Below are 17188 nucleotides of genomic sequence, written 5' to 3' on the forward strand. Positions count from 1 at the left end.
ACATAAAGAATAATAATTCTGGATATTTATTATAGAATCCTTCTCAACTTTCATTCTCACATTTATACTAATCTCATTTCCTGCTCTAAATTTACATTCTGACTCCAATTTCCTTCTCAGTATCGCAGCATGAAACAGTAGTAATGATCATATTATAAATACCTGAAATATTTTTTAAATGCTCTTTTTATAACTCTCTATAATTTCTTTGTGTTTGTTTTCCATCCCTTAATTACAGGAATTCAGCTGGCATTCAAACAGGCATAAGCCTGAAAAAAATCACATGTAATGTGGCCATTGACCAGTATGTGGGGATGTGTCCATGCCTTTGAAATTACAGTGTGATTATTCCAGTTACTATACTTTCTAAACAGAGAAAGTGCTCAGAATGACTATGGTGTTTGTTGTTGTTTTGTTTTGTTTTTGCGGGGGGAGGGTTGGCAGAAAAAAAAAAGTTGTCTTTAAAAACAGAGTCTTAACTGTATGATAAACTATGCTTTAAAGTTAATTTTATCCCACAGCAATCATAAGATGAGAATTCTGCAAGTTCTAATTAATAATGAGCATCACCAAAGAAATATGGTATGAAGTGTGGGATCTGTACGTATATGAATCCTTTAAGTCTATGTGTTTTTCTTTTCTATTTTTTTTTAAATAAATTTATTTACTTATTTTTTTATTTTTGGCTGTGTTGTGTCTTCGTTGCTGTGCGCAGGCTTTCTCTAGTTGCGGCGAGCAGGGGCTACTCTTCCTTGCGGTGCGCGTGCTTCTCATTGCAGTGGCTTCTCTTGTTGTGGGGCACGGGCTGTAGGCATGAGGGCTTCAGTAGTTGTGGCACACGGAGCTTAGCTGCTCCGAGGCATGTGGGATCTTCCCAGACCAGGGATCGAACCCATGTCCCCTGCATTGGCAGGCGGATTCTTAACCACTGCGCCACCAGGGAAGTCCCTATGTGTTTTTCTTTTAAAGAAAACAATTAAAATAGCAATAAAGAGACGGAATCTCAACTACTAGAGCTTAACAGTCAAACTTTGGGTTGCAAATTGAGCTATTTTGTTGCTACTGATTTCAAAGGGTCTCATAAAGATATATGAGGTTGAAAAGTTCAAATTTAGCTGTAAGAAATATGAAATCTGGGAAGTTTGCTTTTTTTTGTTCCTTGTGCCAGGTCCCAGACCAAAGTAAATCAGCAATATAACCTGCATCAAGCCAAAGGGTGAGATCTTATTTATTTATTTATTTATTTATTTATTTATTTATTTATTTATTTATTTATGGCTGTGTTGGGTCTTCGTTGCTGCGCATGGGCTTTCTCTAGTTGCGGTGAGCGGGGGGGCTACCCTTCATTGCGGTGTGTGGGCTTCTCATTGTCATGGCTTCTCTTGTTGTGGAGCACGGGCTCTAGGCGTGCAGGCTTCAGTAAGTTGTGGCACGTGGGCTCAGTAGTTGTGGCTTGTGGGCTCTAGAGCTCAGGCTCAGTAGTTGTGGCGCACGGGCTTAGTTGCTCCGCAGCATGTGGGATCTTCCCAGGCCAGGGCTCCAATCCGTCCCTTGCATTGGCAGGCAGATTCTTAACCACTGCGCCACCAGGGAAGCCCAGATCTTATATATATATATATATATATATATATATATATATATATATATATATATATATATATATATATATACACAAACACACATATATCACACATATATATACATATGTACATATGTATATTTTTAAGTGGCATGCCTCACAGCCTTCAAATAGAATCAGGACTAAAACTAATTGTAACTACAGGTTTTAGTCAAATTAACAATACTATTTCTTTCATAGAAGTCAGCCACAGCATGAGTATCTTCATCTATTGAATCCTTTATTACTAACTTTCAAACTAATGGTATAAAAGAAACAGACTTGCTGTGCATCTTATTCAATTATCACTTTTTATAAGAGAATTGACATCTTTTTTTTTTTTTTGGCCTCACAGCATGCAGGATCTTAGTTCCCCAACCAGGGATGGAACCCGTGCCCCCTGCAGTGAAAACACAGAGTCCTAACCACTGGACCACCAGGGGATTCCTGACAACACATTTCTTAACTAAGCATTAAAAATCTTATGAAAGCAGCACAGAGGCCACAAAAGTAAGGAGACTGAAAAGCTCTTTAAACTCCCTTCCCTTTTCCCCTACCCCCCAGAACTCCTTACATGCTCTAGAACTAACTGTTGGTTGCCTTCAGCATACAGATAACTTTTATACACATTGATTGCAAATGTTGAAAAAATGTGTACTGTTACTCATGCTTCTTTTGGAAAAATGAAATAGATTGCCATAATAGCTGGCATTTAGAAATAAATAAAACACATTTTTGTGGACAGATTTTCGTTACAGTTTAAAAATATATTTTTATTGTCTCAGTGGAGATCTGATAGCCTAGAGGAACAGTTGAGCATCAGTGACTAGGAAGGACAGAGTGTTCCTAGAAGACAAATTATAGTTGCCACCTCCACAGCGCCTAAATACAGTTTAACCACATTAAAATGACAAAAATGTTTGCCCAAGAAAAATGCCATGCAGTTCAAGCTGCTGTTTTACTTTAAAAAAATAAAGAGAAGAAAAATTACTCTTTGTAAACATTGGGGTATTAAGAGGTGAATTGAAGGGTGTGCTGTTCACTTTCAACAAACAACAAACTTCATCTGTTCAATCTTTAAAAGGAAGCACTACCGAGCAAGCTAACTTCCAAAGAGCAGCTTTCAAACTGCTCCCATTTGCAAGCACTGAGAGCGTTGACAATAAAATAGAAATCCTGTGGAATGGTGAATGTTAGAATTGTTTCTCGTGTGGAAAACATTTTTTTTTAAAAGTACTACATCGTCAGAGAATAAAATTGTACACTGAATCTATGGTAAGGGTGATACACCTTATCATCCTTCTCCTAGTTACAAATAGAGGGACTGGATAAGATGGTTTCTTTTATTTAACAAAAAAATTATTCTGTTTAAAATTAAATTTGTTTAGTATGGGAAATTCTCATTTAAAAATTAAAATAGATTTTATTTTAAAATATTAATGATTACTGTTAATAATGTAAACAATTCAGTAAAATATAAAGAAGAAAATATCAGAGATACCACCTCAGGAGATACATACTGGGAACATTTACTGAACATCATTCTGATGTTTTTTCACACTCCAAAGTATGTTGCACAGACACAGAAATCAGTATGTTTACTCAATGGATCTTGGAATTTTGTAACTATTTTTACTCAACAAGGTGCTAAGGACCTCTTTCCAAGTATTGGGGAGCTTAGTTATGTTCACGTAGAAGACATGTCCACACCATGAACTTACAGGGCCAATTATCCACACATATAAATAATGGATATGTTCAGTCTTATTCTGTTCAAGTAGAATAAAAATCTTTTTTTTTCAGCATTATTGATATATAATTGACATATAATATTGCGTAGGTTTAAGGCGTAAAACGTCATGATTTGATACACATGTGTACTGTGACATGAATACCACATACATTAATTAACATCGCCATCACCTCGAAAAATCTTAAGTTGAATGTGTCTTGTTATATTGATAGTCATCATCTGTGCTTTGATTGCCTAGAATGGCTTCTCCAGGTTCTTCAACGCCTCTGGCTCCACAAAAATAACAAAATGCTCCGGGGGACATGTAAAGGAGAGCCTTGAGATGCTGCTTAGCGTATCCATTTTGTCTACTGCCCTTGTATATTTATATCCTTTAAGTTAATAAGCAATTTGTTTGATTATGTCTATAACATGTATGAAGACATAACTTCCATTCATTATATAAAAACTAAGTCTCAGGAATTTGTAAGCCCTGCCTCTTTGAATCTCTATGTATACTGAAATATCTAATGAGCTCTTTGAGGGCAGGGGCTCTGCTTTATTAATTGTTTATTCCCACGTCTGAACAGAGAGCACGGAACGCAGTGGAAGTTTGATAAATCTGTTATCGAGATTACATCAGTGAAATACACATGTGCTTTGCTCATCATTGTATCCCTGTGACCTGATATCTTATCCACAGTAGAAACCTAGTTTATTTGTTAGATAAACATGATTTGGAAATCTGGCTACTGGGAAGTACAACTAAAATCTAATATAAAAAGTTTTCCTTAGTCCCTTGAATTCAGGAATAAACTCAGATTAGAGTAAGCATAATTCTGGAAGATATTTTATTTATTACTAAGAAATAGCTCAGCTATACAGAGGTGGGGTTGAGGAGGAAAAGGGAGAGAAGTTGTAAACAAATGAGACTCATAGGAGAAAATAGCTCCTCTGAGGGGAGCCACATGCTGATACCCAAGGTGGCTGCGTGAGGAAGCAGCCTAAAATTAGCAGGATGGGCAAGCCCAGGGAGGGAAAGCCACGGCAGATTTCCCTGCACTCAGCAAGTGAGGGGAAGGGCCAGGAGCCCCGGTGGAACCCTCCTTAGCCTGTGGAGATCCACTGCAGTTTGTGCCAGGTAAGGCCCTCCCTCAGAACTCACCTTGGGAGGTAAAGCAAGCGATTTCTTAAGGGAATGTCCAGACAATGGAAAGATTTAATATTGCCTAGTAAACAGGTGCCTCCAGGAATCTAATGATTAAGAGAGCAATAAAACTATTCTTGTATCCATCCTCACCCAAGGTATTCATCTGAACCACACCTTTTCACCTTGTTGAACTGCGGCTCTCTGGGGTGTGTAGGTGCTGTTTTTTTTCAAGTGTTGGGGTAAAGGGAGGAGGCTGTCCTAGAAAATCTGTAAAACCAGGTGGAAGAAGAATGAGGAAAGAGCACTTCCAAGTGATATTAAAAAAACGGATGAGATACTGCAGGTCCGAAAAGGAAAGATTAGAGATACCACAAATAGGACTCAGTGCGCAACAGTGTGCTTTGTTCACGGGCGAAGTACAGAGTGGTTGAGCTGGTCGAAGACAGACAGCAGAATCCTGGAGGAGCCAGGATTTCCTGTGTTGTTGTTTCATAAATAACTAGATCAGTGACTTACTTTAGGACGCACATGAGTTATTCCCAGTCGGCGTATTTTATCTATCACTCACCATGGTTTCTGTAAGTTCCTATCTTCTGTGCTGGAATTCATTTTTATATTACCTGTTTTTTTTGAAGTTACTACTCATTAATGGTAAAACCCTCCCATCCTATTAAGAGGGTATCTCACAGGGTTGATCTGAAGGGACTGTGCAATTGGACAGCAGAAATTTAGAACTTTAAAAAAATTACAGCTGTATTGAGATATAATTCACATACCATACAATTCACCTATTTAAAGTGTACAATTCAGTGGTTTTTAGTATATCTACAGAGTTTTGCAACCATTGCCACAATCAACTGTAGAACGTTTCCTCACCCTCCCCACAAAAACCCATACCCAAGAGCAGTGGCTCCTCTTTTCTTCCCACATTCCCCTCACCCACAACCCTAGGCAACCACAAATTTACTATCTGTTTCTGTAGATTTGTCTATTCTGGACATTTCATATAAATGGAATCACACAATATGTGGTCTTTTGTGAGCTTTTTTGGGGGGTGGGAGGGATGCTTAGTGTGTAGCGAGAGAGAAAAGAACCTCTTCCGTTGGGAGTATTACTTTCACTTATTATTTACTAAATCCTTTGGACACGTACCATATAAGTTCTCTTAATGATACGCTAAATCAGGGGTCCCCAACCGCCGGGCCACGGACCACTACCAGTCCGTGGCCTGTTAGGAACCGGGCCGCACGGCAGGAGATGAGGAGCAAGCAACTGAGCGAAGCTTCATCTGTATTGACAGCCGCTCCCCATCGCTCACATTACCACCTGAGCTCCGGCTCCTGTCAGCATTATGGTGAGTTGTATAATAATTTCATTATATCTTGCAATGTAATAATAATAGAAATAAAGTGCACAACAATGTAATGCACTTGAATCATCCCAAAACCATCCCCCTCCGCCCCAGTCCGTGGAAAAATTGTCTTCCATGAAACTGGTCCCTGGTGCCAAAAGGGTTAGGGACTGCTGCCCTAAATGAATGCACTTCATTGCATCAGGTCATATCCAAGACGATCATTAAATAAAAATCGTCATTATTGAAAAGCATTTAATCATATAATTAATGAAAGTAAGATGTAGTGTATCTAGAACAGTGCCTGGCATGTATTAGCTTCTTAGTAAATAGCCATATTTTCCTCTACCCTACTCCCAGTGTTAAACATTTACTCATATTATAAAATATATAGAGCAGATTTGAAGAAAATCCTAACTTAGCAGAGTGCTTTGAACATACTAGTTAATAAATACCTTTTAAAACAGGAAACGAAGATATAGTCATGGATGTGTGCATTTTACAGCTGTGATATTATTTCATAAAGGCTATGGAAAACAGTTTCATATGCTGGACGAGGAGGCACCAATTATAATTTCAAGTTTGAGCTGATATCAACTGCAATCTTAGATAACTGACTTGCTTCCTCTGGTCCTCAGTTTCTCTACAACTCCGAGCTAAGAAAGATAGGCTGGATCATAGCTAAAACGCCATCCCCATCGTTCATATTGTGGAAGTATCTTATGGCAGGTTCTCCAAGACACACCTGCCATGTATTTATTTCATGCTAAAGGTCACACATTGAATTACAGGATTGCTTCTTAGGGAAGTCCAGTTGGTTGACTGTCATAAGATCTTTGCAGCTTGTAATTACCTTGATGAAATCACCAGGTTTCATTGTCTGGTCCTCAGCTATCCAAGATCAGAAACCTAATTTGTTTTTCAAAAACTCTTATAGCAATCCAGTCCTTTTGCAAGGTATTTACATTAATCAAACTCCCAAGGGAGTAATGCAGCATCCACATTTCCAATTTGTTAATTTAAAATGAGAAACATGGCTTGAAAGGAAACTAAGTGCCATATTCACCTACCAACTTATTATTTAAAAGAAGTCTAGGGACTTCCCTGGTGGTGTAGTGGTTAAGAATCCGCCTGCCAATGCAGGGGACATGGGTTCGATCCCTGGTCCGGGAAGATCCCACATGCCGCAGAGCAACTAAGCCCGTGCGCCACAACTACTGAGCCTGCGCTCTAGAGCCCATGAGTCACAACTACTGAGCCCACGTGCCACAACTACTGAAGCCCATGCACCTAGAGCCCATGCTCCGCAACAATAGAAACCACCGCAATGAGAAGCCCACGCACCGCAATGAAGACCCAATGCAGCCAAAAATAAATAAATAAATAAATCTATTTTAAAAAATAAAAATAAATAAAACAAGTCTATTTTAAAAAAAAAAACCTCAATTGAAATCAGAATGCTGTTGTATGAGCATGGATTGGATCAAGGTAAGTAATTGGTTATGGCATCTGGTAGTGTTGGTCTGGAGCTGCCAGCACTACCATCAGGAGCAGATAGGCTCTCTTGGATGAACACTGCTGATTCTTTCTTCTTTGATTTCCCTTTCCTACTGGTAATTCCAATTATCTCTTCAGATGTAGATATAGATACAAATATTTATATACAAACATATATTTTACAGATAGGTAGGTAGAGACCATCAGTTAGGCTACAGCCAAATTTTGCTTCTTTTTTCTACTGGTGTCCTTGAAGCTTTTTTTTTTTTTTCTTTTTTTGCCTTGGGGGCAACTTTTACCATTTTTTTCTCTTTATAAATATAATACACCCTTATTAGAAGTTTTTTTTAAAGTACAGCTAAGAAAAAATATGAGAGAAAAATCTTCCGTAGTTCCACTACCTAGTTATAACCAGTTAACATTTTGGAATATTGTACTCCAAAATTTAAAAAAATAAAACAGGGTCATATTATAAATACTGTTTTGGAGACTTTTTTTTTAAATCTTATACAAGCTTTATTGCTCTTTAAAAATGAATAACTAAAGTTTAAAGAGGTATATACGAATATAGGTTTCAAACTCTCAGAACCGAACTAATTCTTTCTCACTGAACTAATTTTTTTTTTAACTAGTTAAATTTTATTCTTTAATTAGAAACCCTGGGGAAAAGAAGTCACATCAGGTCTTAAAAGCAAAGGCAGAGACCCAAAACCAGCTGGTTTTTCCTTATTAGGCTGGAGCAGAGTTTAAACCAGGCCAGACCCACTCCAGCTCTGGCCACAGCCTACTCTCTACATCCTGGTCCCAGGGGTTTGTTTGGTTGCAAACTGGCTTCACTTCATCCGAGGACCTAGCTTGAGTGAATTCATGGCTTCCTCAAGTGTGAGCATCCCTTGTTCCTGCCACTGGCAGTGCCATTCAGCCATGGACTTAGGAATTTGATCAAAAATACAGAAAAGCCCTTGGCATTCACACATTTAACATTTGGCATTTTTGACTAAACAAGGAACTATCCTGAAAGGCCATGACACAATAATTTGTGATTTTGCTGAGGTATCACTTTGAACATGTACACCTGGAGCTGGGGGTTCAGGGCTAGTCACTTACATGGTCCCTGAGCCTAAGCAACCATCAGTTCTCTAATTATGATCTCATACACATTTTATCTGAAAAATCAAATACAACAATGGTATAAGGGATCCACAAATGGCTTAGGGTACACCCTACTGTGAATGTCAAGGATTTATTTTATTCATATATTGTATGAAGAGTTTCAAAAGACTGAAGATGGTTTTTTTTTTAAGTTGGTAAGCTTTTTTTGTATTTTATTTCATTAATTAATTTATTTATTTATGGCTGCATTGGGTCTTCGTTGCTGTGCGCAGGCTTTCTCTAGTTGCGGTGAGCGGGGGCTACTCTTCATTGTGGTGCGAGGGCTTCTCATTGCAATGGCTTCTCTTGTTGCGGAGCATGGGCTCTAGGCTCACAGGCTTCAGTAGTTGTGGCATGCGGGCTTCAGTAGTTGTGGCTCGCGGGCTCTAGAGTGCTGGCTCAGTAGTTGTGGTGCACGGGCTTAGCTGCTCTGCGGCATGTGGGATCTTCCCGGACCAGGGCTCGAACCTGTGTCCCCTGCATTGGCAGGTAGATTCTTAACCACTGTGTCATCAGGGAAGCCCCTAACTAGTTAATTATTCTTTGTGTCAGCTTCCTCATATATAAATGTGAGTATTAAATCAGATCTACTGACAGGACTCTGATGAGAAATAGCTAATAAAAAACAATAAAACACTTTTCAAATGTAGTGTTTGTACAAAAGATCATTTAAATAATAGGATTTAAAACATCATTGCTCTTTGTATTTGACATCTACTCCACTTCATCATCATTATCATTAGCAGCATTTATTTAGTAGATCTAAATCTTCTTTATCTTATTCCATGTGGTGTTCATATACATTCAACATTAGTCTATTAGACAATTCAGGATCATGGGAATTCTAAGATATCCCTCACTTCCCTAGATTTCTCCTCTCTAAATCACTTAACCTTAACAATAGTTTTGTCAACCTAAAGTTTTATACCAATCTATGCTGACACCCTTTTCTAGATCAGATAAGAAATAAGATATTTACCAATACTCTCAATTATTATTTTCTTGTCATAAAGCACATACCACAGAGTGGATATACTGCTCTGATATTTGTCACCACTCTACTTATTTGGCTAAAGTAAGCTTGTTTGATACTTGAGTTGTCAGATCAAATTATAATTTCAACCCTTTAGCTATGTTTAGCCCCTTGGCAGTGGCTGAGTTGAGAATTTAGAATTCAGAAGCAGATGGTTCAGGAGCACGGTAACTAGATATGAAGCATTTTACCTCCATATCATTGGTTTACAACTAAACTTGGTTGATCACTATTGGTGTCCTATACAAGTTGTAAGTGATCTGATTTGAATCTCTAATGAACAGCACCCATGTTAAAAAAACTCATCACTCTTGCACTAATTGGCATTTTTGTTGTCAGTGTCAGGACAGAAGCCAAGGACTGAATCAGTCTGGAAACCTGAACTGCGGCTGTGTCTGAGTCATCAGTCTAGATGGCCCATTCAGCCTCCGGCCTTTCCTTAGACTTTACAGCTCAGCGCAAATGTGTATACTTCACTCCCTGTGACTTCACAAAGCCAGATTAAAATATGTTTACTTAAAATATATCTTTTTATGATAAGAATGGTAATAATGATAGTTAACATTTATTGGCCACTTGCTAGGAGCCAGGTATTATTCTAAGAGTATTTACTTAATTTTCACAGCAATCCCATGAGTTAGGTACTAATATTTCTCCCATTTTTTAGAGCTGAGGAAACTAAAGCACAGAGAAATTAAATAACTTGCCTAAGGCTTCTCAGATAATAAGTGGTGGAGGTAGAATCCAGCTCTAAATACAATTTCTCTCTGCCTAATTATAGCATTTATTTGACTTTTTCTTTTAAACATCTTACTATACCACTGATATAAATTTTAAACATTCTATGTTCAAATCAAACAGGGCATATATCAATGTCTCAACTTTAAAACTGCTCATCTTTCTGTACTAGTTATTATTTGTTTCTGAAAAGAGGTGATGGATCTTTCTTAAATTTGATTCACATGCATCCTTATTCTGATTTTTTAAAAATATTTATTTATTTGGCTGCATTGGGTCTTAGTTGCACCACGCGGGATCTTCATTGCAGCATGTGGGATCTAGTTCCCTCACCAGGGATCGAACCTGGGCCCCTTGCATTGGGAGCATGGAGTCTTAGCCACTGGACCAGGGAAGTCCCTTATTCCGATTTTAAGGTACTTAAAGACCTTGATTTTACAATGGCTTTTATGCTTACTTATTTATTTTTTCATTGTTTGAGCTAAACATTACCTGAACTTGGAAACATCCTCTGACCTTAACATTTCTAAATTAATAGAGAAAAGAGAATTAAATCAAATAAAACCCTGCCTACCATGCCATCCCAATATAAACATAGTGAATGATCACCAAATAAGCAATCCAGCTGCCTCTTTTTGTTAACATAGTAACTGGATTTCTTCCACCTATTCTTCATACAAAATTAAAAAGCAAATAGGAATTTTTTTTGAAAAACTGAGTCTCTATTTTATGAGACTTCCCATAGTAGCTAGGAAGGAAGTTTTTAGTACATTGAGATAAATGACCTTTAAAATAAAGTTCATGAGCAATTAGATCATTTTAATGAATAAAAGAAATTAATCTGGTTCTCACAGTTTTCTTAAGACTTAGAAAAATATTATTTGCCATAATTACCAGCTAGAAATAGAAAAATAGAAATAGCAAATAATTTCTTTTTTATGTTTCTTTTAGTTGCCATCTATACTCAGTTATTCAAAGCGTGTTCTAAGCCTCATTTAGCACATATTTATTGCTCCAGTTTTGCTAGTAGATAAACTTTGGGGTGTTCCCCTAAAAAAGCTCTTATTAAACTAAATTAATAATGTAAACTTGGCAATCTGGATTTTACTGCTGATTTACATTTACATTTGCATGGCCATTCTAGTGTTTAATTTTCCTATGTACAAAATAATCATAATAAAGACCAACTTCACGGACAGTGGTGTAGTTTTGTCATTGTTATTAGAACATAATAACCAATACATGATTGTAAATAACTTCAAAAAGATGAAGTGCTAAGTAAATGTCTACTTAAAATATGATCTCTACATGCTTAATTTCACTATGTCTAGTAATTTGCAGATAGAGATGCACCAAGATAATTGTTTATTATTTGTGGTTGCTTCAGTTTCTTTTATTTCTTTGACCAGTCAGAGATAGGAAATCATCCAGATTTCCAAGGACTTGGAAGGATTTTGGAGGAAATCACTAAATCATCATAATCCTAATATCACTTGAGGTCTCCTTCTTGTAACTCTACATCTTCTGAGTTTTTTCAAAATTGATTCCCAAATGCATTGCTAACAAGGGTGTATTCCTCTGAAAGGAGATGCCATGTAGTAGAGAAGAACTTGGGCTTTGGTGTCATGTAGACTTGGGTGTGAATCACAGCTCTGAGGGGGCCCTGTGGAAATTTTTTCTCCAATCTTCAGTTTCCTCCTCTATACAAAGAAGGATAATGATATAGAATACCTTGGATGATCTCAAGGTGTACCTCCTGAGACTTTTTCAGACCCCTGAATTTGCAAAACCCACAGTGGCATATACTTTTTTCAGTTTCATTCTCCATAAAATGGGGATAACAATTCACACTTCCTGGGTTGTTGTATTAAATTAAATTTTGTATTAAATATGAACAATAAAGCTTGGTTGGTGTGGACACTGGACAGAGTCAGCTAGGATCACCAGAGAGCTGAATAATTCATTCTGGCTTATCTGCATTTTAACAAGTCCAATTTGCAGTCAGCCACCAATAGTTGAAATCTTGATCTAAATTAGAGAATATATGTGTGTTTTAAGTGTACTGTACTCTTTCTGAGAGAACAGGCAACTCAGTCTGTGACTTGAGCTGGAATCTCAAAAACCAGGGCATAAGAACAGACAGAACTGCCTCTCAGCTATGCATAGTAGGGTTTTGAAGTCCAAAACTCAAGAGGAGCAGTCTATAGAAGGAAAAAAGAGTCTGATTCTAGGGCTTGGACAGAAAGTAAAGACCTGATGTAAAACAAAGGTTGTTCCAAGGTGGGCAGGAAAAATAGTGGTTAAGCCAGTTAAGGAAGATGCAAAAGTATGAAAGTGCCTCTTGTGGGGCACCTACAGAAGAACTCTTGGGCAAGGTGGGTGCTGTAAACAGCCCGAATCATTTCCAAAAGCAAAAGTCCTCCATATCAATTATCTCAGGAATTGTGAGCATCCACTAAGCCAAAGCACATATATTGATAGTCATTACTCAATGACTGGTACACAAAGAACAACCAAACATTTTTAGCTCCTTTCCTCATTTGAATTGATTCTTAACAGTATTTCTGTGTTAAACTAACATCATAATTGTTAATGACAATTGAATCAGTTAATGTTGCTGAGAGTTTAGGTCATTTGATCTTTTCTGGCACACAATAAGCATTCATTAAATATTTGTTGAATTGTGTGAATAATTTAGGACAACTCAACAATTAATACATTATTTTTATAGCATGCTACAGACAAATATTTATTAAGTGACTAATTTGTGCCATGCCTTGAGATTAAAACTGTGTGGCCTATATAAATGTTTTTATGGCTTCAATTCTCAAGGAGTTGATCTAGTTAAATAGATAAAGCATAAATGCATAAATGAAAACTCAGTTTAATTCAGCAATATAAGAAATGTTATAACCATTAGTTGTTTAATTACATAATAATTGGAAGAAACAATGAACAAAGGCAGGAAGTAAAGATAAAGCAAGGAAATACTGGTGGAACTTTTTGGAGACAAGGATTTGTGTAGAAGAGTGCCAGATCAGACCAGAAAGGTTGTTTATGTTTTATAGGATCAAGATGATCACATTTCTGATTATACCAAGGCTTTTCTTATTCTATTTGAAATCTGCACAATATTGTCAGGCCAGTGGGCTGTCTACAAAGAGATTTATCCCCAGCTCAGTTTACACTGTGGTAAATTTTTGTGTTTAAGTCCCCTGTGACATTGTATATATTTGCTTATCCCTTTTATTGACATTATCACCCATATTTTTTTTTTTTTGGCTGCGTGGCTTGTGGGATCTTAGTTCCCTGACCAGGGATTGAACCCGGGCCCTGGCATTGAAAGCGTCCTAACCACTGGACCTCCAGGGAATTCCCTCACCCACATTTTTAATTAAAGCTTATTGTCTAGGTTAGAAGATGAAAGGAGAGAATCTCTAAGATATTAACAGGAGACTTCTTGGTTAGACTACGTTTTAACTAATCCATTCTCAGTTTGGAATGAAAAGCAGTTGGGTGATGAGGCAAAATAAAAAAGGTTTTCCAGGTCTTCCTACATTAAAGTATGCTGACTTTATTTGATAGGAAGTTTGCTAAAGCAAGAAACACCAAATGGGTAGATCCATCTGCAAATAAAAATAAGAACTTGAATAGGGATATAAAATACAAATTCCTTTTGATAGATTTCATATAATAACTTCTCAGAAATGTGTATTAGCCCTTGCTATTTCAGTCAACAAATTTTATTGAGTCTTCTTTGTGAAAACAGTCCAAGACTTAGTCTTATGCTATTTTTCTGTTCTCTTCTTGCTTCTGTGAAATAAACACCAAGTCCCTAAAATCAAAGTAATGACTTTAGTAATCCTTTGTCTACCGATACATATGAAAATAATGGTGAGTTTCCTTCTTTGGGTGATTTCTGATTTTTGAACTAACCTGCATAATTACTTTTCATGAGAAGACAGTGGAGGCGGGGGCAATGAAAAGAGAATACATTTTAAACTAAGAGGCCTAGGTTTGACTTCACCCAACTGTGCAGCTCACTGGTTGGCTACCTTTGGGAAAGCTAAACTTCCTTAAGCCTTAGTTTCCTCCTTGTAACATGCAAATAGCAATACCTTTCAGGGTTGCTGTGAGTGTTGAATAAGAGATAACTTAAGCTGCTCCTGTCTTAGAGTACACTTGGAAGAAATGTTAATTCCCATTTCCTTTCCTTCACATCATTAGTGTTAGTGTGATTATTTGGGTCATGCATAAGAACACTGAACTTTATTTTCAGCTTTCTGAGATGTCCAAGCTGCCCAAAAATAGAATCTGAGTGGAATCACCCAGAGACTGGCACACTGGCATTTAAGATATTCAGTGATAGCATTATGAAGAGAGAATATTTCAAGTGTTATTTTCCTACTCTTAACTTGCAAAAAAATTTATTGACCCATGTTGATGTGCTGAGAAATAACACAAAACATTGAAATTTACTCTCAAAAGAACAAAGCTCTTAAATTGTCTGAGCAAAATGACTATCATAAATGGAACAAAAAAATAGGTCTGTTAAAGCATTCAGACTGTCTTCCAATGCCCTATCTTTCAGCATTAATGCCTAATGTTTCGGTCCACATATCAATTCATGTTCTCAGCTAAAATACTGCAGATACAATGTTTCTGAAAGCATTCGTTTTTTTCTTTCTATATTTTCTCTTTGCTTGTTTGTTTAGTCATACAAAAGAATTTCAGGGTTCCTTTCTATCAGAAAAATTATAAACAAAATTCAACACAGTGTTTCCTTACAATACTTACTAAAAGAGACAGTAGGTTTTATGTTTATTTTTACCCTTAATTTTCTTTTCAAATACTGCAGAAATGCAAACTTTTAAATACGTGCAGTAGTTATGAGCACAGACTTAGAGTTAGCCTTAGGTTTAATCCTGGCTCAGTCACTCACCCATTGTGTTACCTTGGGCAAGTTTTTAACCTCTTTCTAAGCCTTAGGTTCTTACCTGTAAAATGAGGATTCTAACAGTACCTACTTCATAGTTTGTTGAAGGAATATGTAAAATAAAGTACAATGTCCATGAAGAGCCTAAGATAGTGCCTAGCATACAGCTAAAGAATGTTAACTTACTTCTACTGAGATGATAAGTTTATATGTGTGTTAATATAATCATGATATTAACGTGGTGAGCAGGAGGAATCAACTGTAGACCTCAGGATTACACGCCTGATACTGTCTTGGATTTCTTCAGTTAATCATAGATGCTCTTTTTTTTTTTTTTAAAGATTTTATTTTATTGATTGATTGATTGATTGATTGATTGCTATGTTGGGTCTTCGTTTCTGTGCTAGCGCTTTGTCTAGTTGCGGCAAGCGGGGGCCACTCTTCATCGCGGTGCGCGGGCCTCTCACTATCGCGGCCTCTCTTGTTGCGGAGCACAGGCTCCAGACGCGCAGGCTCAGTAGTTGTGGTGCACGGGCCTAGTTGCTCCGTGGCATGTGGGATCTTCCCAGACCAGGGCTCGAACTCGTGTCCCCTGCATTAGCAGGCAGATTCTCAACCACTGCGCCACCAGGGAAGCCCCCATAGATGCTCTTTTAAAAAAAACTCTGGGAACAGATTTTCTTCTTAGAAATAATACCTCCTAAAAAGTGTAAACTTTGATATGTCCTCCATATCAAAAGCACAAGTAAAGGAAGCCTTACAGTCCTTTCATGGAAACCACACAGTAAAGCTTTAATCTACCCCAAAACTGGGGGAGCACACATTAAGTATTATAATAACTGATTATTTTCCCAGATTTACTTTAATAAATGTATCAACCATACTCTCAGTTTTGTATCAGGTAAAGATGTTTACACGTGTCACATGCATCCTCCGCATGGATATGTTGTGCATTCCTTACGTTTTATTCTTTAAAATTTCATGTTTATTATCCTTTTCATCTCGTCAAAGGAGAAATCAAGAAAGTCTGTTTCCTTAGTCATCTTAGTCATTACCCACCCACACCATCCATCCAGGTTAAGAACATCGCGCAGACTGAGTTATTAAAGTTGATCCAAAAGAGCAATCTTTTCTAAATGACGGTCCCTGGATCTGCCACGGAACCCTGTAAGTACCCTTCATTACTCTGGTGGGGCAGTATCACATTTCCTTCATGCTACTTTTGTGGCTGACACAAGTTAGGCAGTGAGATATGGGCTTTGGATGATCCTGGTTGATTGATACAGGAACGGTCCTTCTCCTGGGACAGGTAATCACAAATTTACTTTTCAGGATAATAAGTATTCTGTTTATAGATTTTTAAAATGTTTTTAGTTTTTAAAACTAAATAGGTTTTGAACTTATAGCTTTTGAAGTTTTTTTAGTTTTAGTTTTAAGCAAGTGTTTTCAGTACCGTTGAGATGAAAAAGACATTTCTTAAGGATTTAATTGTAGTTCTCAATTACACTGTATCACGGGGTTTGTTTAAGACCCTCTATAATCCACCATACATACATTGTTTTGGATGGTCAAGAACTTGCCTCTGTTGTGTTTTTCTCATTAGCAAAGGTTAGAAAATAATACAAGTCTCTATTCTTTAAAAATAAGATATAGAGGATTGTTATTTTTTCATCTGATACTTGAGGGGAATACCTCAATATAAATCTATAAACTTTAAGCAAAACTCATGGAAAATTTGGTATATGTCAGAAATTTCTTTTAAAGAATAAAAATCTAAAGCAATCTGGAAAAATAGCAAATACAAAAATTTTATATGAATCTACTAGCACAGAAATTCTCACATGCTTATCCTCCAAGTGAAGACTTCCTCTGTCATAGACCTTCCAGATTCCTTGGCATTCCTGTGGATCACCCCAATGTGAGTGAACTGTTTCTATAACTGAGTGACTGAATTAAGAAAACAGCTGAAGGCAAGAACAAG

At 37.2% G+C, this 17188-nt stretch overlaps 1 long non-coding RNA gene across 1 annotated transcript; it reads left to right on the forward strand.

The window, feature by feature from the left end:
- Positions 1–4378: 4378 nt before the first annotated feature.
- On the forward strand, positions 4379–15413 carry LOC309636260. The gene is made up of 3 exons (XR_014249330.1): positions 4379–4491; positions 5686–5854; positions 9873–15413. It is a non-coding gene; the product is annotated as an uncharacterized lncRNA (long non-coding RNA).
- The last annotated feature ends 1775 nt before the right edge of the window (positions 15414–17188 follow it).

This window comes from Balaenoptera borealis (assembly GCF_965194805.1).
Source record: "Balaenoptera borealis genome assembly, chromosome: 10".
Lineage (NCBI taxonomy): Eukaryota > Metazoa > Chordata > Mammalia > Artiodactyla > Balaenopteridae > Balaenoptera > Balaenoptera borealis.